This window comes from Acomys minous (genome assembly GCF_964271855.1).
Source record: "Acomys minous genome assembly, chromosome: 1".
NCBI classification, from domain to species: Eukaryota; Metazoa; Chordata; class Mammalia; order Rodentia; family Muridae; genus Acomys; species Acomys minous.
The window spans coordinates 102295650-102323490 of NC_140483.1; positions in this window are offsets into that span (position 1 = coordinate 102295650).

The window sequence follows — 27841 nt, forward strand, 5'->3', positions numbered from 1 at the left end:
GGATTGGAGGTTGTCAAGCTTTGCTTAGAAATTATGTTAAGCAATAGCTATTTCATTGTACCATTATTCAATTTATTTTATTTTTACTTTTATTTGAGATGAGGGTATTGATATGTAGCCAAGGATAGACTCAAATTGAATATGTTCTTGCCTCAGCTTCCCAAGTGCTGGGATTATAACACGACTGTCTTATTTATGACGAACTTCTTATTTGTTAAATTTTATTCTCAGATTACACACAAATTGTCATCCCTTCACTTGTATCTTCCCGTTCCTCTCTCACTTCCTCTTCCTATTCCCCTCTCTTAGACCTGTGACAGAAGGGGACCTCCTCTCCTACTATATGATCACAGCCTATCAGGGATCATCATCCTGTTAGCCTGCTTCCCCTTCCTCTGAGTGCCACCAGGACTCCTGAACAAGGACAAGTAGTGAAATAGGGGAAACCAGACTGTCGGAGGCAGTCCCCATTGCTCTCCACACAACTGAGGAGAATGCTCTGTCCATTGGCTAGATCTTAATGGGGGGTGGGGAAAGTCTAGGTTTACTGCATGCATTGTCCTTGGTTGGTACAGCAGTTTGTGCAGGACCCCTGGGTCCAGATCTGCTAGCCTTGATGGTCTTCTTGTAGGGTTCCTCGGCCCTCTGGGTCCTTCTATCTCCCCATTCTCCCATACCACTCTCACCTGGAGTCCCAGTAGCAAGTCCCAGAATCTTTCCCAACCCCCTGCTGAGTGAAGACTCTCAGAGGACATCCCTGTTGGGCTAATATCCAATTATGAATGAGTATATACCATGTGTATCTTTCTGGGTCTAGGTTACCTCACTAAAAATGATCATTTCTAGTTCCATCCATTTGCCTGCAAATTTCAAGGATTCCCTTGTTTTTAATAGCTGAGTAGTATTCCATCATGCGAATGAACCACAGTTTCATTACCATTCTTTGACTGGGAACATGTAGGTTGTTTTCAGATTCTGGCTATTACGAATAAGGCTGCTATGAATATAGTTGAGCAAATGTCCTTGTTGTGTGGTTGAGCAACTTTTGGATATATTCCAAAGAGTGGAATAGCTGGGTCTTGAGGTAGCCCTATTCTGAATTTTCTGAGAAAATGCCAGATTTATTTCCAGAGTGGTTGTACAAGTTTGCACTCCCTCCACCAAAGAAGGAGTTTTCCCTTTCTCTACATCCTCACCACCATGTGCCTAGAAGCCAGAACTGAAATAGATCCTGGAGGAAAGCTGCTCACTTCATTCAGAGTGCTCAGTCTGCTTCCTTATACAACTTAGGAACACCTGCCAAGAGGAGCACCACTGACAATGGACTGTGTCCTTTCACATCAGTAATTTTAAAAAATGCACCTTGGGCTTGCTCACAGGCCAATCTTAAGAAACATTTTCTCAATTGATAGTCTCTTTTCCTTAGCATTCATCAGGTTACTATAAAACATTCTAGCACAGGATATAATTTTTTTTTAAAGTTTTTTTGGGGGACAGGTAGCAATGGTTTCTCAAAGTGTGTTCACTTATATATGGATAATATAATTCCTGAATGTATTTAGTTAATGTTCTATTTCTTTGCAGTATTCAATATTAAATCCATTTATGATTATTTACCATTAATGAATATTATTACTGAGGCATCAGGATTAAGAGAAATAATGGAAACGTGACATAATATTTACTCTATAATAAGACCCAAGTGGAAAGATTCATTCATTCATTTATTCATCTTCAGTTATTCTAGAAGGCCTGACAGAGAAGTATTTTATAATAAAATATTAGGTTATGTAGCATTTTCAATAATCGACAACATCAATCAAGAAAGAATACACCTACTGATTAGGTAACAACTAGTAAGAGTGAACAACGTGAGTATAGAAGATGTTATTGAGATAAGATTCTTGCAAAGGAAGCCAGTGATTAACATAAAATCATTTGTAGAAAATGAACTTCGGGCATTATCAACCCTAGGGAAATTTCCTAAGTATGCATGGAGGAACTTTGGAAGAACTAAGGAATATATAAGAGAAGAGAGGCCAGACCATGGATAACCTGTGGGCATTTGTAAGAACTTGAACTTTTCTTTGAATTAAATGAAGGAAAGTTGCAGCATTTTGAAAGGACACGATGGCCTTCGATGTTGAAAAGATATACTCAGTTATTTCATCAGTGAGAACCATAAATAGACACGGGTAGCAGCTCTTGGTTGGGGAAGGAAGCAATTGCCGTAAAACCATGCCATGGCTGATGGGAGCCTGGACAAGGTTAGCAAGAGCAGTGACGATGAGAGAGGATGGGTTTAGGGTATATTACAGTGATGGTGCCAGCAGGTTTTCCCAGCAGCTTGGATATGAGATTTGAAAGCAAGGGGAACTACAAAGAACTCTCTGGTTTGTGCCCTGAGCAGCTTCCATAGTGGAGATCACTGAGACTGGGAAAGTGAAAAGCAAATCAGTTTGTGGGGCAAGTTTTGCTGGCTTAGAGTAGTTCTAAACATCAGATAAAAATTGGGGGAAAAAAAGGTTGCATAAATAAGTTCCAAGGAAAGTAAAGAACTGTAGAGTGGGTAAATAAATTTTGAGTTTGTTTTAGATGACAGTTGAAACCATACAGATTTGATGAGACCACCACAGCTGAAGTAGGCCAGAGTCTGGATAAACACCGAGTTCTCTGAACACACTGTAGTAAGGGATTCTACAGCATTTGGTGCCACCTAGATCATGGCTTGATAAAATTTTTGTGTAAACAATATTTTCTTCACCAGGGAAATGTTTACATGACTCTAGGTATATGAGTGTATGAAGTAGGCATGCAAGTTAAACATTTGGTTGTCATAAATTATTTAAAAACAATTCTTTGGTACGCATATGATTTTACTGTCCATTAAAGAGACAGAAACTTTATATATTAGTAAAATTGGTGTCCTTCTTTATTTAAATAATTAGACTTAGCTGAAGATTTGATAGTGAAGGACATAGAGCATCTTCAAAGTTTTTCAAAGTTGATCCAAATATTGATTTTATACTTCTCATTGTAGAGAATGAACTTTCAAATAAAGCAAATCATACAAGTAGCAAAAAAATGTTTAGGTCATTAGGAAATTCTGTACTAATCTCTAAACCAAAGTACACTTAATTACTTTTCTATAAAATGCAAAATCAACAACACAAACTGGACCAAACTGCATATTTAAAAGCAAACATACTGATGCAATACAATGCAATAGGGATGTGCTAATTTGAAAAAAAGACAGCAAGAAAATATGTAGAAGTCCTTGCTCTTCATAATTAAACTCTGATGTTTCTCTAAGGGCAGAGAAGTGCATATGGACAGTAAAACACTGAATTCAGAACACACCACAATGTGTTTGAAGAAGTTCTTGCTAGCACAACACAGTGCAAAATGAAATGCTGTATGCTCAGAACCTAGGCTGTAGTGAGCAAACGTGTGACACACCATAGCCTGCAGTAAGCAAATGTGTGACACACCATAGGCTGCAGTGAGCAAACGTATGACATACCATAGGCTGCAGTGAGCAAACGTGTGACACACCATAGGCTGCAGTGAGCAAACGTGTGACACACCATAGGCTGCAGTGAGCAAATGTATGACACACCATACGTTGCAGTGAACAAACGTGTGACACACCATAGGCTTCAGTGAGCAAATGTGCGACACACCATAGGCTGCAGTGAACAAATGTGTGACACACCATAGGCTGCAGTGAACAAATGTGTGACACACCATAGGCAAGTGCTACAATACACCTCAGGAGTATGTGTTGGATTTGGAAGGAACTTCTGGGTTATGTGTTTTGAGAAACCACTTATTACTGTCAAATTTATCACACCTGCCACACACTATGACATCCATAATAAAGTCACAAATTGCAGTTAAAGGTCTGATAGCATATCTCCTTACTGCAAAAGGAAGCAGTATCTCTGGAGCACTAACTGTTTAAAAAAGTAAAACTGAGTTTATTATTCATGTTCTGTCCCAAAGAATACATCATTAGTAGGCAGGTGCACTATAAATTCGCAAAGTCTTGGCTTTTACCAGTTTTTAAAGAGATGGGAGAATAATAGAGAGCTGATGGTTTGGTTGATTCTAGTGAAATGGAGACCATTTCCAACAATCCTTAAGACAAGGATACAACAACTTGATCTGTTTTTCAAACTTGTCTGTGAAAACATGTACAGACTTACTGAGTTCCTTGAAAATACTTTATAATCTGAAAAATGACAGAAGAATGTTTACCCAATAGTAAGGCAAGCCGGGAGGTGATGGCACATGCCTCTAATCCCTGTGAGTTCGAGGCCAGCCTGGTCTACAATGCAAGACCAAAACAGCCAAGGCTACACAGAGAAACCCTGGCTTGAAAAAACAACAAAAAGGTATCTGATCTACTCCGAGAAGACCAGGGACATAAATAGAGAAACAGATTGCTGGACTTTGAGAACTGTAGGTGAGTGGGGCCCCAAAGACTGCAGTCCAAACAGGGGGCCCACCCCCCTCCCCGGGGACAAACATCCCGGAGGTGCAAAACGCACTCCCCAAACTCTAGAACGGAATCCACATGCAAACTACAGCTGCATAGAAAGCACTGACTCGCTGTTTGGGGAGGGATTTTCCGGAGACTCTAGCCAGGAGTCTCAATGAAGAGGGGAAATCTGCCCTAGGATTCCTCCTTCCACACCACCCCAAACTGCAGAGATCACCCGCCTGGGGCGAGTGGAAACGCAGGCAGAGGGTCCCAACAGGTGGAGGGACTGCAGCTCGCTGGCTATCCAGGGCCCAACCTAACACCAATCATAGTGGATTGAGCCTGCAAACAGCGGCAGTGAGAAGTCAGCTTGGAACTGCTTCCACAGACATATCAGGAGACGTGGGTCTTGCCTAGAGCGTTAGCTGAGCGTCAGAGCCCGGCGGGAAGACCTGGTTCCAACCCGCGGGTTTCCTCCAGACCTCTGCACCGCGATTGTGCCTACCCAGCCAGTAACAAGGCACTGGCCCTGCACTCCCTGAACTAGAGAGCCGATCCGGGGCCCTTGGCCCGACCAAGGCAGGCACTCTCACATTATCGGGAGTCGAGACTTGGGTGGGTCGTGTTTGCAGTGTCTAATTGCTGACCCAGAGCATTAGTGGAGCATCAGAGCCCGGCGGGAAGACCTGGTTCCAACCCGCGGGTTTCCTCCAGAGCTCTGCACCGCGATTGTGCCTACCCAGCCAGTAACAAGGCACTGGCCCTGCACTCCCTGAACTAGAGAGCCGATCCGGGGCCCTTGGCCCGACCAAGGCAGGCACTCTCACATTATCGGGAGTCGAGACTTGGGTGGGTCGTGTTTGCAGTGTCTAATTGCTGACCCAGAGCATTAGTGGAGCATCAGAGCCCGGCGGGAAGACCTGGTTCCAACCCGCGGGTTTCCTCCAGAGCTCTGCACCGCGATTGTGCCTACCCAGCCAGTAACAAGGCACTGGCCCTGCACTCCCTGAACTAGAGAGCCGATCCGGGGCCCTTGGCCCGACCAAGGCAGGCACTCTCACATTATCGGGAGTCGAGACTTGGGTGGGTCGTGTTTGCAGTGTCTAATTGCTGACCCAGAGCATTAGTGGAGCATCAGAGCTCGGCGGGAAGATCTGGTTCCAACCCGCGGGCTTTCTCCAGAGCTCTGCACAGCTTTCCTGCTATTGTGCCTACCCACCCAGTCACAAGGCACTGGTCCTGCACTCCCTGGAATAGAGAGCTTATCAGGGGCTCTTGGCCCAAACAAGGCAGGCAATCTCACAATATCAAGAGAAAAAACGTGGGTCTTGCTTGCAGTATCTAATTGCGGACCAGGAGCGACCTTGGTCCCTCCAGGCATAGAGTTCTGGGAGAAGGTGAACACCTCTACAGGGTATAGAGACAGACCTAAAAGACAGCTACACCTCCAGAAGATCTGATTTACCTGGGATCTTGACTACAAAGCCACAGGAAGGACAGGCAGCAGAGATCAACCTACACAACCAGAACGTCTGTGTGTGGACCTTAATCTAGGTCCCAAAACTGCTGATCTGAATCACAGCAGTAAAATACAAAGAGAAATCTACTTTGGATGACTCAGCCGGGAGCCCACGGTGCAGAGGAAAATCACCAGAAGGGAAACCAGATCAACTACCTGTTCCACGGAAATACTCCTTGATCCCCACAGGCAAGAGCACCTGACCTATAATCAGTCATCAATTAACCACTCTCAACCAGTGAAGGTCACTACAAAATATCTTCCAACATCAGAGACATCAAAATGACAAGAGGACAACGAAAGAATGCTAACAAAAACCAAAACAGTTTGGCATCTCCAGATCCCAGCATTCCCAATGAAAACAACCTGGAGAACCTAACAGCAATGGATAGTCAAGAAAAGGACCTCAAAGCCCTAGTAAAGACAATGATAAAGGAAGAATCAATTAAAATCTGTAAACAATTGCAGGAGGAGGCAAACAAGAGGGCTGAAGAGTTAAAAGAATCATATAAAGAGGCATTTGAAGAATTTCAGAAAAATATAAATAACCAGATGAAGGAAATCATTAAAACAGTCCAAGACATGAAGATAAAAATGGAAGCTATGATACAGGAACACACAGAAGAAAAACGTGACCAAGAGGCATCAAAGAAGAAAACAAAGATCTCAGAGGTGGCATTATCTAACAGATTGCAAGAGATGGAAGAACGAATATCGGGACTTGAAGATACAATCGCAGAACTGGAATCAACCATCCAGGAAAATGCTAAATCTGAAAAGCTCCTGACACAAAGCATTCATGAAATAAAAGATAACATGAAAAGACGAAACTTGAGAATAATAGGGATAGAGGAAAGAGAAGGCAACCGACTCCACAGTCCAGAAAATATCTTTAATCGAATAATAGAAGAAAATTTCCCCAATTTGAAGAAGGAGATGCATACGAGCATACAAGAGGCCTACAGAACACCAAACAGAATAGACTTGAAAAGAAAATCTTCCCGTCACATAATAATAACAACGCAAAATATACAGAACAAGGAAAAAATATTAAAAGCGGCAAGAGAAAAAGGCCGAGTAACGTATGAAGGCAAACCTATCAGAATTACTCCTGACTTCTCAGCAGAGACCATGAAAGCCAGAAGGGCCTGGACAGGGGTTCTGCAAACCCTAAGAGAACACAGATACCAGGCAAGACTACTATATCCAGCAAAATTATCAATAACCATTGATGGTGAAAACAAGATATTCCATGACAAAAACAAATTCAAACAGTACCTAGCCACAAATCCGACTTTACAGAAGTTACTAGAAGGAAAACTCTACCCCAACTGGTCTACAACCAAAACTACATAGGAAATGGGTAACTATACCATTGCAAAATCACAACCTCACAAAATCTTGACTCTTACAAATACCAAAAATGAAGGGACTTACCAATCACTGGTCATTAATATCTCTCAATGTCAATGGTCTCAATTCTCCAATAAAAAGACACAGACTAATGGAGTGGTTGCATAAACACGACCCAACATTCTTCTGCATTCAAGAAACACATCTCAACCACAAGGACAGACATTGCCTCAGAGTAAAGGGTTGGGGGAAAATATTCCAAGCAAATGGTCACAAGAAACAAGCTGGGGTAGCCATTCTAATATCTAATAAAATAGACTTTCAACCAAAATTAATCAAAAGGGATGAGGATGGACACTTCGTACTCGTCAAAGGTAAAGTCAACCAAGAAGACATCACGATTTTGAACATCTATGCTCCAAATACAAGGGCTCCCACATTTGTAAAAGAGTTATTAACAAAGCTTGCCCCACTTATTGATACCCACACATTAATAGTGGGCGACTTCAATACCCCACTTTCACTCAAGGATAGGTCTTTGATTCAAAAACTAAGCCAGGAAATAACCTCATTAACCAATGTCATGAATCAAATGGATCTAACAGATATCTACAGAACTTTCCACCCAAACGCAAAGGAGTATACCTTTTTCTCAGCACCCCATGGAACATTCTCTAAAATTGATCACATAGTTGGTCACGAAGCAAACCTCAACAGATACAAGAAGATTGAAATAATACCTTGTATCTTATCAGATCACCATGGTCTAAGGCTGGACTTCAACAACAACAGAAATAACAAAAAGCATACTAACACGTGGAAACTAAACAACTTTCTACTTAATGACACATGGGTCATGGAAGAAATAAGGGAAGAAATTAAAGACTTCCTGAAACTCAATGAAAATGATGGAACAACATATTCAAATTTGTGGGACACACTGAAAGCAGTGCTAAGAGGAAAATTCATAGCACTAAGTGCCTTTAAAAAGAAAATGGAATCATCCCACATAAACAACTTAACAACACATCTGGAAGCTCTCGAAAAAAAAGAAGCAGAAACACCCAAGAGGAGTAGACGCCTAGAAATAATCAAACTCAGGGCTGAAATCAATAAATTAGAAACAAAGAGAACAATCCAAAGAATCAACAAAACCAAGAGCTGGTTCTTTGAGAAAATTAACAAGATAGACAAACCGTTAGCCAACCTAACGAAAAGACAGAGAAACACTATCCAAATTAACAAAATCAGAAATGAAAAGGGAGACATAACAACAGATACTGAAGAAATACAAAGAATCGTAAGAACCTACTTTAAAGGCATTTATGCCACAAAATTCGAAAATTTAAGGGAAATGGACAAATTTCTCGACCGATTCCATTTGCCAAAATTGAACCAAGACCAGATAAACAAATTAAATAGCCCTATTTCGCCTATAGAAATAGAAGCAACCATTGATAGTCTTCCAACCAAAAAAAGCCCAGGGCCAGATGGCTTCAGCGCAGAATTCTACCAGTCCTTCAAAGAGGAGTTAATACCGATACTAGTCAAGCTATTCCGAAAGATAGAAATGGACGGAACATTACCAAATTCCTTCTATGAGGCCACAATTACATTGATACCTAAACCTCACAAAGACCCAACAAAAAAAGAGAATTTCAGACCAATTTCTCTTATGAACATTGATGCAAAAATACTCAACAAAATACTCGCAAAGCGATTACAACAGCATATCAAAGACATTATCCACCATGACCAGGTAGGATTCATTCCAGGCATGCAGGGATGGTTTAACATACGGAAATCCATCAATGTAATCCATCATATAAACAAACTGAAAGAGAAAAACCACATGATCATCTCTCTTGATGCAGAAAAAGCATTTGACAAAATCCAACACCCATTTATGTTTAAAGTCCTGGAGAGATCGGGAATACAAGGCACTTATCTAAACATAATAAAGGCTATTTACAGCAAACCAACAGCCAACATTAAATTAAATGGAGAGATACTCAAGGAAATCCCTCTAAAATCGGGAACCAGACAAGGCTGCCCTCTGTCCCCATATCTCTTCAATATAGTTCTTGAAGTTCTAGCCAGAGCAATAAGACATCAAAAGGAGATCATGGGGATCCAAATGGGAAAGGAAGAAGTCAAATTATCCCTATTTGCAGATGATATGATAGTGTACATAAGCGATCCCCAAAATTCCACCAGAGAACTCCTGCAGCTGATAAACACCTTCAGCAAATTGGCAGGATACAAAATAAACTCGAAAAAGTCAGTAGCCTTTCTGTATACAAATGACAAACAGGCAGAGGAAGAAATTAGGAAAACTACTCCCTTCACGATAGCCACAAACAATATAAAATATCTAGGAATAACTTTAACCAAGCAAGTGAAGGACTTATTTGAAAAAAACTTCAAACCTTTGAAGAAAGAGATTGAAAATGACATCAGAAGATGGAGGGATTTACCTTGTTCATGGATCGGGAGAATTAACATAGTAAAAATGGCCATCTTACCAAAAGCAATTTACAAATTCAATGCAATCCCTATCAAAATACCTACAAAATATTTTGAAGATATTGAAAGATTAATTCTCAAATTCATATGGAGAAATAAAAAACCCAGAATAGCAAAAACAATCCTATACAATAAAAGATCCTCCGGAGGAATCTCCATACCTGATCTCAAGCTGTACTACAGAGCAACAGTAATTAAAACAGCATGGTACTGGCAAAGTAATAGGCTGGTGGATCAATGGAATCGAATTGAAGACCCGGAGATGAACCCACACACATTTGCTCACTTGATTTTTGACAAAGAAGCCAAATCTATTCAATGGAAAAATGATAGCATCTTCAACAAATGGTGCTGGTCTAACTGGATGTCTACATGTAGAAAAATGCAATTAGACCCTTATTTGTCACCATGCACAAAACTCAAGTCCAAGTGGATTAAAGACCTCAACTTAAAACCAGAGACATTAACTCAGTTAGAGGAAAAAGTGGGGAAGAGCCTGGGACACATAGGCGCAGGAAACAACTTCCTGAACAGTACACCCACAGCCCAGGCCTTAATGTCAACAATTAATAAATGGGACCTTATGAGGCTGAGAAGCTTCTGTAAGGCAGCAGACACTGTCAAGAGAACAAAGCGACAGCCTACTGACTGGGAAAAGATCTTCACCAACCCTTCATCTGACAAAGGTTTAATATCCAAAATATATAAAGAACTCAAGAAATTAAACACCACAAAACCAAACAACCCAATTGCAAAATGGGGCTTAGAACTAAACAGAGAATTCTCAACAGAGGAATATCAAATGGCTGAGAAACACTTAAAGAAATGCTCATCCTCGTTAGGCATCAGAGAAATGCAAATCAAAACGACACTGAGATTCCATCTTACACCCATCAGAATGGCTAAGATCAAAAACTCAAATGACACCACATGTTGGCGAGGATGTGGAGAGAGAGGAACACTCCTTCACTGCTGGTGGGAATGCAAACTAGTACAACCACTTTGGAAAGCTATCTGGCGTTTTCTCAGAAAAATGGGAATAGGGCTTCCTCAAGACCCAGCTATCCCACTCCTTGGAATATACCCAGAAAATGCTCGAACACACAACAGGGACATATGCTCAACCATGTTCATAGCTGCTTTATACACAATAGCCAGAACATGGAAACAGCCTAAGTGTCCCTCAGTAGAAGAATGGACTAAGAAACTATGGTACATTTACACTATGGAGTATTACTCAGCTATTAAAAACGAGGAATTCCCGAAATTTGTGGACAAATGGATTGACCTAGAAATTATCATAATGAGTGAGTTCACCCAGAAGCAAAAAGAGACAAACGGTATATACTCACTTATATCAAAACACTAGTCCAAGGGATACGTCCCATGAAAAACCTTACTTACCAAGAAAGTGGGTCAGAGGAGAGGACATCCTATTGAGACTTTAGGCGAGAGTAGCATGGAAGAATGGGGAAATAACAGGACCCACAGGGTCCTGGAAACCTACAAGAAGAACTTTATGACAGGCAGATCTGGGTCTTGGGGTCCTCCTCAAACTAAGGCACCAGCCAAGGAGAAATAGGCAGTAAACTTCGAACCCCTACCAAGACCTAGCCGACGAACACGATATTCTCCACTGTTGAGTGGAGAGTGAGATCTGATTCTCACGTGAACTCTGGTGCCCCTTTTCTGACCATGTCCCCTGGATGGGGAGGCCTGGTGGCACTCAGAAGAAGGATAGCAAGTCACCAAGAAGAGACTCAATAATCTTAGAGCATACATAGGGGGAAGAAGTCTCCCTCAATCACAGACATAGGGGAGGGGAGAAGGGGGGAAGTGGGAGGGAGGGAGGAATGGGAGGAAACAGGGGAAGGGCTAACAATCAAGATGTAATATGAATAAATTAATTAAAAAAAATACATATCAAAAAAAAAAAAAAAAAAAAAAAAAAAAAAAAAAAAAAAAAAAAAGAAAAAACAACAAAAAAAAGTAAGGTATGAAAACAAACCCTGGCTTGAAAAAAAAAAGTAAGGTATGAAAACATCATTTAGGACAATGTTATATTTTTTAACAAAAAGGTTGCATTCAAATTTAAATGTTAAAAGAGAAGAGGGTATGTGTGGTCTGGAGCATCACATAATATTTGTTATTGACCTGAATGATAGATGAGCTAAACCTCCCCCCTCTTGAACTCCCTCCTTCAGTTCCTCAAAAATTATGAAATTTTCTTTCTGGCCCCATCAACACTATTTCCTTTTTTCATTTCTCAGGACTTCCACACCTCTGGCAAGGGACCCCAAATGTATGACTTTTTGTTTATTTGTTTCTGAGATTGTAATTTAAGTATATTTTTATCTTATCTTTCCTACCTTCAAACCTTTCCAAACCTTTCCATATATCCCCTCCCTGGTCTCCTTCAAATTCATGGCCTCGTCATTTACTGTTATTGCATGCATACAGATACTTGTGTACGCATATCCATGTTCCTGAATACACTACCTGTTGAGTGCATACAGTGTTACTTTTTATGTATGTTTATAGGACCAACCATCTGACACTGAGCAACTGTGCTCTTCCCTGGGGAATCCCACTTCTCACACTCCTGCTTTGCCCAGTTCCCTGTGGCTCTTTAGGTAGGGTTGATACTTTTTTCACTTATATCTTACAGTGTTGTCAGCGCTGTGCAGGTGGTATTGTTGCATCACAGAAAAATCCATTTGCGTTGGTCCTGTACTGCACATATCTTTCAGCAAGAAGCTCTGCTCAGATACTGTTTTTGGCAGCTTTCCATGTTGGAGTAACTGTGCTAGTACCTATACACACATATGTTTAAGACACATTGATGGAGTGCTTTTCTAGGCTTTGAACAAACCCTGGACTTCCTTTCACATGTCTTCTAGTAACTGTTGATGTATGCAAATATCCATGGATTTGCTTCTTTTGCACATATTACATGTAATAAAAAGTGTTTATCCACTCCCTGGCCCTAGCCTCTTTTACTCGAAAGAATGTTCAAGGTTTCTTTGCAATGTACACTGTTTCAAACTTTGTTTTTGTTAATAATTTTATCATAATGTTTCCGTATGGATTATAAACCACCACCAGACAAGGGCTAACCATGTAAACTAGTTTGGTATTAAGCTTACAGATCTACTTGCCTCAGCTTAAAATGTCCTTATGCAAAATGTTTTCGAAAATGCAGTTTGATTGTGCTAGGGTTAATGTTATGTGGTGAAATTCTAGGCATTTGAGATATTACTTCAGGTTTATATCTAACCACCAAATATTCCAAAAGTGGTTTTTATTTTGTTATATTCTTACCAACAACAGTGATGAGAATCCAGTAGCTCTAAAGCACTGTGCCTGTGTTTAGCCTCACTGTTTTTTGTAACCTCACCCTCTGGTTGAGGTGCAATGCCATCCACTATGGCTCTCAGTTTCTTTCCTTGAAGAGCATAATGACACTGGCCACATACATTTTTGGGGTTCTTAATATGTCTTTTTCTGTGGAGTGACCAGTCTCCTTCAAGCCACTGCTCCCTGAAGCGTTTTTCTCTGTCTGTCTGCTCAAAACTGCAACGGGATCCATCTCTGGTCTCTTCCAACTGCTACACTCCACAGGCCAACACAGCATACCATGCCATGCTCTCTCTGTGCTCTTATTTACATCCTCAGACCCCTATACCATGCACCTCTCTGTGTTGCACAAGGAAGGCCTTAACATCTGGCAAAAGCCACACCCCTCAAGAGACAATTAACAGTTATGGACAAGCTAAAGCTCAAACTAAAATCCCACACTTGGGATTAAACCAAAAACATACTTACATAACACAACTGAGTTTACCAAGAAACCAAAACCTCCATTACAACTGAACACATTCTCTAACATAGTGGTCTGGCAAGTCAGCCCTTCTAGAGGAAAGTTATTAAAAAGCAAGCAAGTGTCCTGGTCTGAGATATCTCTAGCTCCTGTTACTAGAGGACCCATATAAAGATCAAGCTGCCTAACATGTATCTGTCTGTGGCAGAAATAAGGACATTTTGCCCAGTGGCTGTTTTGCCACATTTGAAGCCATCTCCATAAGGAGGTTCATGGGTGTTCATCATCTTCTTTGAGGCAGACTGAGTGTTGCCAGGAATTAACCTGTCCTGTTGTAAAAATCTTTAAACTAATAAAAGCATCTTTAAATGCCATATTCTGTAGGTCTCTGGGGCTTTTGAAGACCTTATCTATTTTATCATATCTACCCATAGAATCATATTCATCTGTTAAACATAGGATGTATATTCTTGTAATAGAAATAGACTTGTAATTGACATAACCATGATTTGGTCAACTATCAATTAACTTGTATTACTTAATTATCCTAAGCAACTTGCAATAGCACTTCCAAAGTATGAGCAGGAAGCATTGTATTATAGTTGAGTTGTATGGGTAAAATACTTCATATTAGAGTATAAAAATTTTACATGATCTTGATCATATTTATTACAAAAATTATCCATTTCTTTAGATTTCCAATTTGGTGGAGTATAAGCTTTTGATGTAAGACTTAATGATTCCTTGGATTTTGTTGGTGTCTGTTGTTATGTCCCCTGTTTCATTTCTGACACTTCCCCACTGTCTTTTAGTTAGTTTTTCTAAGGGTTTATCTATCCTGTTGAATTTTCAAAGAACCACATCTTGGTTTTGTTGCTTCTTTGTATTGTCCTCTTTGTTTCTAATTTATTGATTACAGACTTGAGTTTGATATTTCCTGCCATCTACTCTTCTTGGATGTGTTTGTCTGTTTTTGTTCTAGAACTTTCAGATGTGTTTTTAAATTGCTACTTTGAGATGTCTCTAATTTCTTTATGAAGGTTCTTAGTGCCTTCTAGCACTATTTTCATTGTGTCCCATATGTTTGGGTATTTTGTGCCTTTGTGTTCACTGAATTCTACAAAGTCTTTAATTTCTTTCTTTAATTCCTCCCTGACCCAGTGATCATTGAGTAGAGTACTGTTCAGTTCCCATGAGTTTGTAGGTATTCTGTTGTTTCTAATGTAGTTGAAGTCAAGCTTTAATCCATGGTGGTCTGATAGAATACAAGTTGTTTTTGCAATTTTCTTGTATTTGTTGAGGCTTGCTTTGTGAGCAAGTATGGGTCAATTTTCGAGAAGTTTTGGGGAAGTGCTGAGAAGAAAGTTTATTCCTTTGTGTTTGGATGGAATGTTTTATAGATATCTTATAGGCCCATTTGATTCATAATGTCGGCTAGTTTTATGCTTTCTCTGTTTAGTTTCTGTCTCAATGATCTGTGCATTGGCAAGAGAGGGATGTTGAAGGCTCCAATTATTAATATCTGGGGTATGATGTGTGATTTTTAAGCTTTGGCAAATGTTTCTTTTATGAATATGGTGATCTTGCATTTGGACTATATATGTTCAGAATTAAGTCATCATGTTGGTGGTGTTTTTTCTCCCTTTCTTTCTTTGATGAATAGGAAGTGCCCTTCTACATCTCTGCTGCTCATTGTTGGTTGAAAGTCTATTTCATTAGATATTAGAATAGCTAATCCAGCTTGCTTCTTGTATCTGTGTGCTTGGAAAACCTTTTTCCAGGCCTTTATTCTGAAGTAATGTTTATCTTTGTTGCTGAGGTGTATTTCTTGGATGCAGCAAAATACTGGATCATGTTTCCACAAACATTCTGTTAGCTGTGTCTTTTTATTGGTGAATGGAGACCATTGATATTGAAATATATCAATGACCAAAGATTGTAAATTCCTGTTATTTGATATTAGTTGTGTCTATGTGTGTGTGCTTTCCTTCTTTTGATTTTGCTGATGTGGAATTATTAATTCCCTGAATTTTCTTGGGAGTAATTACTCTCATTAGGATGGAGTTTTATTTCTAGTATTTTCTGTAGGACTGAACTAGTGGCTAGGTATTGTTTATATTTGGTTTTGTTTTGGAACATCTTGTTTTATCCAATAGCAGATTGGGCTGACATTTGTGGTTTCCTATAGTTTGCAAGATACTCAGGCTCTTCTGGTTTTTAGAGTCTCTGTTGAGAAGTCAGGCGTAATTTTTATAGTTTTTTAAAATTTTATTTTATTAATTTATTCATATTACATCTCAATGGTTATCCCATCCCTTGTATCCTCCCATTACTCCCTCCCTCCCGTCTTCCCCTTACTCCCTTTTACTCCTATATGTTACCTGGTCTTTTTCCTTTGAAACTTTCAATATTCTTTCTTTGTTCTGTACCTTCAGTGTTTTGATTATTATGTGTGGGAGGGTTTTCTTTACTGGTCCAATCTAATTGGTGTTCTATATGATTCTTATATGTTTATAGACATCTTTTTTCTTCAGATTGGGGAATTTTTTCCTATAATTTTGCTGAAAATATTTTCAGCCTCCAGGAATTCATGTAAGGGTGAGGTCCATTAGAAGGAGGGCACAGGGAGCTAAGCATAGTTTATCGATTCTGTGTTTGCCATGCATACGGGTGTAAATAGGGGGCTGGCTCATAGAGACCTGCCATACACAGTTGGCTATGAAGGACTCCCAGGGATCAAGGTGCTGGCCTGGGAATAGAGTCCAGCCTGAGTTTCAATCCACAGAAACCATATAAATAAACTTATATAGTCCTATAATGTACTTTTACTTAGCAATGAATGAAAACTCAAGAACTCATATAGAAAACAACATACATTAATCTGCAGTATGAGGCTGAGTGACAGAAGTATATAAATAGCATATACTGGTTGCCACTCCTATAAAATTTTACTTAAAATTCAATTTAAAAGAAACATGGTCAAAAGATTTTTGGGGGATTAAAAATAAACAAAACTACTGGAAAAAAGAAAATATTCATGCATGTTTAGACATTTCTGTATCTCAATTGAAATAGGATTGCTGCCATGTCAACACTTTACAAATGTAGTTATTATTATTACAAATATATAATTATTGAAAGTAAATCTTACATCAGATGAAACTAAGCTTAAACTGTAATTAATAATATGAATACCAAATCATTTAAGGAGAGCAACTGTCTGCATTGATCAAATAAGAAAAATAAGACAGAGATATAATAGATAAATGGAAGGATATTTACAAAGCATATATAGTAAAACAATTTTAATTCAAAGTAGATTACAAATAGGCATTCCCTATAAAATGCTTTCAATGAATATCTGAGTATTTTATAAGAATCTGGGAAAGTTTCTTTTTTTTCCCCTTTTTTAATTAATTTATTCTTGTTACATCTCAATGGTTATCCCATCCCTTGTATCCTCCCATTCTTCCCTCCCTCCCATTTTCCCCTTATTCCCCTCCCCTATGACTGTTCCTGAGGGGGATTACCTCCCCCTGTATATGCCCATAGGGTATCAAGTCTCTTCTTGGTAACCTGCTGTCCTTCCTCTGAGTGCTACCAGGTCACCCCCTCCAGGGGACATGGTCAAAAGTGAGGCACCAGAGTATGTGAGAAAGTCATATCCCACTCTCCACTCTACTGTGGAGAATGTTCTGACCATTGGCTAGATCTGGGTAGGGGTTTAAAGTTTACGGCCTGTATTGTCCTTGGCTGGTGCCTTAGTTTGAGTGAGACCCCTGGGCCCAAATCTGCCTATCATAATGTTCTACTTGTAGGTTTCTAGGACCCTCTGGATCCTTCTACTTTGCCATTCTCCCATGCTTCTCTCATCTAGAATCCCAATAGAATGTCCTCCCCTCTGTCTCAGTTTCCTGGTGAGTGAAGGCTTTCGTGGGACATGCCCCTTGGGCTAATATGCAGCTATAAGTGAGTATATACCATTTGAGTCTTTCTGCTTCTGGGTTAACTCACTCATTATGATCATTTCTAGCTCAATCCATTTATCCACAAATTTCGGGAAGTCCTTGTTTTTAATAGCTGAATAGTATTCCATAGTGTATATGTACCACAGTTTCTTTATCCATTCTTCTACTGATGGACACTTAGGCTGTTTCCATGTTCTGGCTATTATGAATAAGGCTGCTATGAACATGGTTGAACAAATTTTCTTGTTGTGTGCTGGAGCATCTTCTGGGTATATTCCAAGGAGTCTTGAGGAAGCCCTATTCCCATTTTTCTGAGATAGCACCAGACAGATTTCCAAAGTGGCTGTACTAGTTTGCATTCCCACCAGCAATGAAGGAGTGTTCCGTTCTCCCCACATCCTCACCAGCATGTGGTGTCGCTTGAATTTTTTATCTTAGCCATTCTGATGTGTGTAAGATGGAATCTCAGAGTTGTTTCGATTTGCATTTCCTTGATGATTAAGGAGGTTGAGCATTTCTTTAAGTGTTTCTCAGCCACTTGATATTCCTCTGTTGAGCATTCTCTGTTTAGTTCCAAGCCCCATTTCTCTTTTTTTTTAAATTTTTTTAAAATTAATTTATTCATATTACATCTCAGTTGTTAGCCCATCCCATGTATCCTCCCATTCCTCCCTTCCTCCCACTTCCCCCTTACTCCCCTCCCCTATGTCTGTGTCTGAGGGGGACCTCCTCCCCCTGTATATGCTCATAGGGTATCAAGTCTCTCCTTTGTGACCTATTATCTTTCCTCTGAGTGCCACCAGACATCTCCATCCAAGGGACATGTTCAAATATGGGGCACCAGAGTTTGTGTGAAAGTTAGATCTCCTTCTCCACTCAACAGTGAAGAATGTCCTGTCCATAGGCTAGTCTGGGTAGGGGTTTGAGGTTTACTGCCTATTTTTTTTCCTTGGCTGTTGCCATAGTTTGCGGAGGACCCCAGGGCCCAGACTCGCCTGTAGTTTTCCAAGACCCGCTGGATCCTTCTATTTCCTCTTTCTCCCAGGATTCTCACACCTAAAGTCTCAATAGTATGTCCTCCCCTCTTCCCCACTTTCCTGGTAGGTACAGTTTTTCATGGGGACGTACACCTTGGACTAGTGTCTCGATATAAGTGAGTATATACCATTTAGCTCTTTTTGCTTCTGTGTGAACTCACTCATTATGACAATTTCTAGTTCAATCCATTTGTCCACAAATTTTGGAAATTCCTTGTTTTTAATAGCTGAGTAGTATTCCATAGTGTAAATGTACCACAGTTTCTTTATCCATTCTTCTATTGAGGGACATGTAGGTTGTTTCCAATTCTGGCTATTATGAATAAGGCAGCTATGAACATGGTTGAGCATATGTCCCTGTTGTGTGGTAGGGCATCCTCTGGGTATATTCCAAGGAGTGGAATAGCTGGGTCTTGAGGAAGCCCTATTCCCATTTTTCTGAGAAAATACCAGATAGCTTTCCAAAGTGGTTGTACTAGTTTGCATTCCCACCAGCAATGCAGGAGTGTTCCTCTTTCTCCACACCCTCGCCAGCATGTGGTGTCAGTTGAATTATTGATCTTAGCCATTCTGATGGGTGTAAGATGGAATCTCAGTGTCGTTTTGATTTGCATTTCTCTGATGACTAAGGAGGTCAAGCATTTCTTTAAGTGTTTCTCAGCCATTTGATATTCCTCTGTTGAGAATTCTCTGTTTAGCTCTGCGCCCCATTTCTCTATTGGGTTATTTGGTTTGGTGGTGTTTAATTTCTTGAGTTCTTTATATATTTTGGATATTAGACCTTTGTCAGATGAAGAGTTGGTGAAGATCTTTTCCCAGTCTGTTGGCTGTCGCTTTGTTCTCTTGACAGTGTCAACTGCCTTACAGAAGCTTCTCAGCCTCATGAGGTCCCATTTATTAATTGTTGATTTTAAGGCCTGGGCTGTTGGTGTTCTGTTCAGGAAGTTGTCTCCTGTGCCTATGAGTTCCAGACTCTTCCCCACTTTTTCCTCTAACCTGGTTAATGTCTGTGGTTTTAGGTTGAGGTCTTTAATCCACTTGGACTTGAGTTTTGTGCATGGTGACAAATAGGGGTCTAATTGCATTTTTCTACATGTAGACATCCAGTTAGACCAGCACCATTTGTTGAAGATGCTGTCGTTTTTCCATTGAATGGATTTGGCTTCTTTGTCGAAAATCAAGTGAGCAAATGTGTGTGGATTCATCTCTGGGTCTTCAGTTCGATTCCATTGATCCATTAGCCTATTGATGTGCCAGTACCATGCTGTTTTAATTACTATTGCTCTATAGTACAACTTGAGATCAGGTATGGAGATTCCTCCAGAGGATCTTTTATTGTATAGGATTGTTTTTGCTATTCTGGGCTTTTTGTTTCTCCATATAAAGTTGAGAATTGTTCTTTCAATATCTTCAAAATATTTTGTAGGTATTCTGATACCAAGCCCCATTTCTCAATTGGGTTATTTGGTTTGGTGGTGTTTAATTTCTTGAGTTCTTTATATATTTTGGATATTAGACCTTTTTCAGATGTAGGGTTGGTGAAGTTTCTTATATTTTCAGCTAAGAGTAAATTATCCACCTTTCTTGTGATGTTGCATTATTTTATAAAATGTTCAACAAGAAAATAAAACAATACAGACTGCATTTGGTGAGTCTGGGTCACTGTTATATGTCATCTCTCAAGCTGTTTAAGACTGTATTGAAATGTTAGCATATATGAAGGTATATTTAGTGCTTCTTACAATAGAGTCTCTAACCCAAGACTGACTATTTAAAATTCTAACCTATATTCATATCTTTTCATAAAAATAAATTCATATTCTAATACTGGCCAGTCTGACTACACTATTAGTAACATACAATTTTTCATCATAATCTTCATTCAAGATGATTTCATCTTGTACCATCTGAAAGCACATGACTGTAATTCTAGTACTTTGGAAGTAGAGTCAAGAAGATCAGGAGTTCAAGGTCATTCTCACCTCCATAGCAGGCTGATTGGTCTCTAAAAGATGTTCTAATTAGCCTAAGGATGTGTATTCTAACTGAATGATTACCTAAAGTGTCCATGCCTGAAACTCTATCGATGAAACAAAAAAATAGGCTCAATAACATATGCACAAATATAAATAGACTATACATATATGCATACATACATACACACATACACACATACATACAAACATATGCATATGTACATATATACAAACATACATATGAGTATGTGTAACAATGGTAATCAGAGAGGGAAAGGCTCAATCTGAAAATGAATAAAGACATGAAAGGAGATAGAGGGAAGAGTCTTGGGAGTGGCTGGTGAGAAAAAAAGGGGGAATCATGTAATTATTCAATTTAAAATTTTAAGCATGTAATAAGTACATTTTAAAATTTGTTTTCTTTCTTTCTTTCTTTCTTTCTTTCTTTTTTTTTTTTTTTTTTTTGGTTTTTTGAGACAAGGTTTCTCTGTGTAGCCCTGGCTGTCCTGGACTCACTTTGTAGACCAGGCTGGCCTCGAACTCACAGCGATCCGCCTGCCTCTGCCTCCCGAGTGCTGGGATTAAAGGTGTGCGCCACCACGCCCGGCTTTGTTTTCTTTTTCATGACAAATGAAGAGTAATCATTATAGTCAGAATTGATGTTCATAAACATAAATCTTTGATCACCAAATAAATTTAGTAGTCCTTTTTTATCAGAGGAAACTTTCATTTGGCTCACAGAGCAGAGTACTAGTGTGAATTGATCTGCATGTGAGCACTGAGAATATTTTGGATACATCTAAAATCCAATAGATGGCAGTGAGATACAGAACATGTACTGGCTCCTGAGTCCTTCTGACTGTTTCTGGTAAACTGCCAGTCTACTATCATTAACAGCTGCTGTGAACTAGTAAATCTCACCAGATTCATACTTTTTTTAAAAATGTGTAGTGAAGTTCTGAGTAAGAAATGCTCCAAGTTATGTCCCTGAAGGTGCTGAAACTATGTGGCATGCTGGCTTCCCTGGGGTCACATGAACAAGTCTGGGCAATCACTAAGACTTCCCAGTGCTTCTGCGGAATCTGAACCCAGCTCACAGGTGTACTTTCTAGAGAGACTTTTCCTATCTTCAAATAATCCATGAAAATGTGAAGGAGCGAAAAGGAGAATACACTGCAGTTGGAAGGGGAAAGGTTAAGCCACGGAGAATACCTAGACTCCCCCAATACAGACATGTGAGAGAATCTCACAGATGTTAATGACATGGCAGGGCAAAGCTGCCTTCCTCATGGCAGCTAAAAATCACAGAGTAAATAAGAAGGGAGAGAAAATACCAGGTAACAGGGAGCATCTTCCAGGAGCTTTTGGCCAGGGTGTCCATTGTTTTCAGTGAGGTCTTCCTTCCTAAGTTTTACCTCCTCCCAAAAGCCCACCAAGATAATGAGATTAGTCCACTGACAAATGAAAACTTCATGATACTAGCAGCTCCTTGAGGGCCAACCTCTGAATCATTGCATTGGGAACCAAGCCTTCCAAACATGAGATTGTGGGAAGCATTTCTGATCCAAATCAAAATAGGGAGGATGGAAGTCTTACACTCTCTGCAATGAGCTATAAGAATCCAGACTCTGGAACAAGTGATGATCACAAGCATCTTGTTCACCTGTCATAGTCTTCTTTGAAGTCTGTCATAAAATAATAGCTCCAGTCAGTTGTCCAGTTATAGGAAGATAGTTGTCTAATTTACCTGAAAACAAGACATAATCATTGAAGTCATGGGCTTCCATTAAGCAAGCCGACTTGGTTAGATGCCAGTGTGTATATACCATATCGTGATGACTGAAACATTGCTTAGACGGTGTCATAAGTGGCTATTGACATGGTATTTGAGTTGTGGTGTCTGTAACAACTGTTTCTTCTCGTATTTCTTTTTCTTCATAGACAATTTTCTTATCTACATAAATAGACCAGGTATTAGGACAGAAATTTAGTTTGACTATTGTTCTGGTTTGGCTATAAGCTTTTCGCTCCATGGGCTTAGGCACTGGACTCCATCTCCTCTGCTGGGTTACTATCTGAGATGTGGTAAAAACTTTAGAACGTGAAAATGACCTGCAGATCACCGAGAACAGAATCCCAGAAGTATGCTGTCCCTCATGCCTCCCTGACTTCCTCTATGTGTTTCCTATCTGTCCTGAGGTAAAAGCCACCCTTTGCCACAGACGACTACTACTTGTTCTGACCAACCTTTTGAGGCCAAGTGACCATGGCTAAACCTCTGAAACTGAGAACCAGACAACAAAAAACTCATCCCCATCCCTTTGAACAATGTTTCTCAGATGAATGGTTACAAGGACACAGATGCCAAGAGGAAGTTTATCCTAGGAACAAGCTTATACAAAGACAGCTTCTTGGTCCTATTCATATTGAGAATTAGACTCACCACGTAGTATGTCCAGGAGATGATTACTATGGCACTGCCTTGTCAAATTAGGTGGGAGGAACACAGGCTGAGTCTTCAAGTCTTTTCTTTGCTCATAGCACAGCATCATAAGTCAGCTCAGAGAGCTCTTTCTGTGATCCTACTCTCAAATTTCTCCATAATCCATCCATCCTTATAGATAATACTGTAAGGCTTTCTGAATGTATCCTTAGACCCTGCATCTACCCTTTAGTGCATCATACAGAACACTGTTGTGGACTACAGCCCTGCCTTTCCCTCTGCAGATGATAATGATCATCTGCTGGAAGCTGAGCGGTGCTTCTATGCAACTTGAGCAGACCAACCATGTGGTTTTTATTCTTATTGCTGACAGGCTCCTGAACTTTGATTTTTCTAAAGCAAACCCATAGAGGGGAGTGATGAAAAGAATTCTGCCCAGGTTGCCAGTTAGAGCATCAGTTATGGCTGCTCCCCAAGGTTCTTACTAACAAGGACCATACTGTCCTGTTGGACTTCCCCTAGTGCTGATTGCAACTCCTGGCTCAGACTAGGGCCAAGACTCAAATCCACAACCTGTACTTAATAGAACCTCGCTAATTTGTTTCCCTTGTCTGTCTACCCTTGAGGCTGTTTCCAGTTATCCTCTCAAGGGGCAGGGCTTTCCTGTCTCTGTGGCAAAATTTATTAAACTTTTAAATTGCAACTAAACTCATAAATATATACACACAGCATAATTTTAATATAAAACCTTATACAAATTAGGTGGTATTATTTGGAGATAAATGACTTTGGTCTTAACTGCTCTGAAGACTGAGCTCCTAGAATCATTAACACCTTAACCGCCATGTTCGCATTCCTTCACTACTGACATCTTTTTTTAAATTGAAAAATAAAATCATTCATATTACATCTCAATTGCTATCCCATCCTGTGCATCCTCCCATTCTTCCCTCCCTTCTGCTTTCACACCATTCCCCTTCCCTATGACTGTGACTGAGGGGGTATCAAGTTTATTCTTGGTAGTCTGCTATCCTTCCTCCGAGTGCTATTGGGCCTCCCCATCAAGAGGACATTGCCAAATATGGGGCACCAGAGTTCGTGTTAAGTCAGTCCCCAGTCTCCACTTAGCTGTAGAGAATATCCTGTCCCTTGGCTAGATCTGGGTAGGGGTTTGATGATGACTGCACATATTGTCCTTGGGTGGTGCAATAGATCGAGCCAGAACCCCTGGGCCCAGATCTGCCCATCATAGTGTTCTTGTAGGTTTCTAGAACCCTCTGGATCTATCTATTTCCCTATCTCCTGTATTTCTCTCACCTTAGGGTGTACTCACCTCTATCCCACTTTCCTGGTAAGTGAATACTTTGATGAGACATGGTCCTTGGGCTAGTGTTCAGTTATAAGTATATACTATTTGAGTCTCTGATTCTGGGTTAGCTCACTTATTATGATCATTTCTAGTTCAATCCATTTGTCCACAAATTTCAGGAATTCCTTGTTTCTAATAGCTGAGTAGTATTCCATAGTGTAAATGTACCACAATTTCTTTATCCATTTTTTTACTGTTCAGCCTATTATGAGTAAGGCTGCTATGAACATGGTTCAGCATATGTCCCTGTTGTATTCTGGAGCATCTTCTGGGTATATTCCAAGGAGTGGAATAGCTGGGTTTTGAGGAAGCCCTATTTCCAGTTTTCTGAGATAGCACCAGATAGATATCCAAAGTGGCTATACTAGTCTGCATTCCCATCAGCAATGAAGGAGTGTTCTTCTTTCTCCACATCCTCGCCAGCATGTGGTGTCAGTTGAATTTTTGATCTTGGCCATTCTGATGGAAGTAAGATATAATCTCAGAGTCGTTTTGATTTGCATTTCTCTGATGACTAAAGACACTGAGCAACTCTTTAAGCATTTCTCAGCCATTTGATATTCCTCTGTTTGGAATTCTCTGTTTAATTCTGATCCCCATTTTTCAATTGGATTATTTGGTTATTTTTTAAGGTCAACAATTAATAAATGGGACCTCATGAGGCTGAGAAGCTTCTGTAAGGCAGGAGACACTGTCAAGAGAACAAAGCGACAGCCCACAGACTGGGAAAAAATCTTCACCAACCCTACATCTGACAAAGACCTAATATCCAATATATATATAAAGAACTCAAGAAATTAAACACCACTACTGACATCTTATAGTAGCTGATTTTGCTACTGAATCAAGACTGCAATTAGAACTGTAATATTAATCCACAAACCTGTCCTGAGAGCCTCTGATGAGAAGGAAGCACATTAACAATTGAGAGGGTATGGCCTTCCCATAATTATTACAGCCAGAAAAGACCGCCTAATGAAAAAGTGCAACTAATCAACCTCCTTTGAAGCTCCTAGAGCAGGAGATAAGAAATTAATGATGTTCAGAACAAAAAGAAACTACTGGCAAATGAAGCAAAAAGGAAAACAAACTAGATGATATCTACACTTTTATTCTTACCTAAGCCAACACAGACCATAATGCACAGACAAAGCAGCCACACAGGAAGACAGGATTCAAGTTTAACAAGTTTCTTACCATGTATATTCATTTTTGCTCTGTTTGATGAATTAGACGAGTTGCAAGGAGCAAGAAAAAAGGAGGGTAGGGAGAAAAAAAGGATTGAATAAAACTTTTGAAAAATAATAGTTTATATTATTTGGAAGTTTCATACAAACACAGTGTATCTTGATAACATCCACCTCTCTCGACCTTCTCCAATGCTCCACCAAGAACTCTTCCATCACACCGCAATCCCAAGTTCATTTCCTTTTTATTTTTATTTTTATTTCTTTAACCCACCAAGTCCAGTTAGTGCTGTTCATAAGTGCATAGATGTGGGTCATCCATAGAGATGAAAGAAATCTACTACTGGCCATATATCCAAAGAAAAAGTGACTATTTATCATTAACATGCATTATGATGGCTATAAATAAGAAGTTCTCTAAAGGGAATGAGTATTTATTGTTTTCAATTTACATTTATCATGTACAGTGTCTATATCATAACCCAAGTAAGAAAGTCTTTACCAAGACCAGAAAGGTGGTGTGGCAAAGAGCTAAAATTTCTAAGTTCAAAAACGATTTGTTTAGTTTTATTTTCTTAATGTTTTTGAATATTTTTGTATGGTTTTCTGTGTGTATGTGGGTATGCATATGTGCATATTGGCCCTCATACATGCTCATGTATATGGAAACAAGGCTTCAATGTTGGGTGGTTTGCTCCCCAATTCAGATAGTCTTTCATAAAGTTCTAAAGATGCACCAGTTCCTGCCTGCCCAGTGTAGAGACAACAGGTGACAGCTTCCATACTCAGATTTTTTATGTGGATGCTGGGATTTTGAACTCTAGATGTATGCTTATATGACAAGCATGTTAATTACTGAGCCATCATCTTAGTCCCTTGTTTAGTGTTTTAAAAAGAATCCTGAAGCATTGACTTTGTGTCATAGGCATCTATAGCAGTAAGAAGAATGAAGTTCTTGCCTTACAGTTTGCCTTTGGGTGCAGGGAACAGGAAATAACCATATAAACAAACAAACATGTGTTGTGGTCTTTGATAATGAGAGTGGCCATAGCCCTTCTGCCTGAGCATGCTTAGGTAGTTTAGATTGAAGTCATCAGAACACCCAAGGATTTTTTTCCCTAGTCAGAGTTGGGGAGCACTGTTCGTAAATTCTTCTAACTTAAAAAAGCAAAACCCAAAACAAACAAAAACCTTGCCTCGAAATCAGATAGAAGCAGTTAAATGTTTGTGACAATCTTTTTACCCTTCATGCTTATAGCTCAAGGTCAAATATTTACGATCATCCCCTGCTGATTTTCCATCAGCTGCCTCTGCTCTCCTGGGTATCAGGCCAATGTTTGTAGAACTTTAGTGTATGCTTCCAGCTAGGAGCCTGAAACTGCCCACTCTGCTATCTTAGAGTGCTTGATTGCTCTCATGTGCACATTTGAGTTAGAGGGATTTCCATTTTAAGTATTTAAATTTCTGGCATTCTTCGGTATTTAGTTTTGACTCTGGAGGAAGTAAGGACAGGAAGTGAGATTTTGCAGAACTTTCCTCCATTAGGATAGAGTATTTAGACCATGAACAATTGTACCGAAGGTAAAATGTGATAATATCAAAAGTAAAAAATCTACTCTCAAGAAATTCTGGAATTGTTTCAAGAACTCTAGAACTGTATGGTGGTCTGTGTGCAAGGATTGAATGCATTTTTCAGTTGTAAAAAGGCCAGTTCTGCACTTAGTTAATATTTTAATAATATGTAGGCTCTCAATCATATGTTCAGGGCTGTAATGAGAACATAAAAATCACTTGTCTTTTTCATGCTGGTTCTGACCAATTTTAAACCCTCATTGCCCCTAGTGTCAATAAATATATACTTTCCACAGTTATGAACACTGAAAAATATGACAATGTGCAAAGAAATGGTTGGAGCATAAGAAAGACATTGGAAACAAAAAAAAATTGTAAAGACAGAAGATAAATAGAAACCCACTTATCCTTCTTTGGAATCTTTATGTAATTTTAGGGTTTTAGAATTATAGGTTTTTCTCTAGAAATATATAGTAAATGGGGATTAAGAATATTCTTGATTAAAATTTACCAAAATTGTGTAGAACATCATTATATTTTCTGAAAGAATTTAAAAGATATATCTTTATTTGTGTGTGTCTGTGT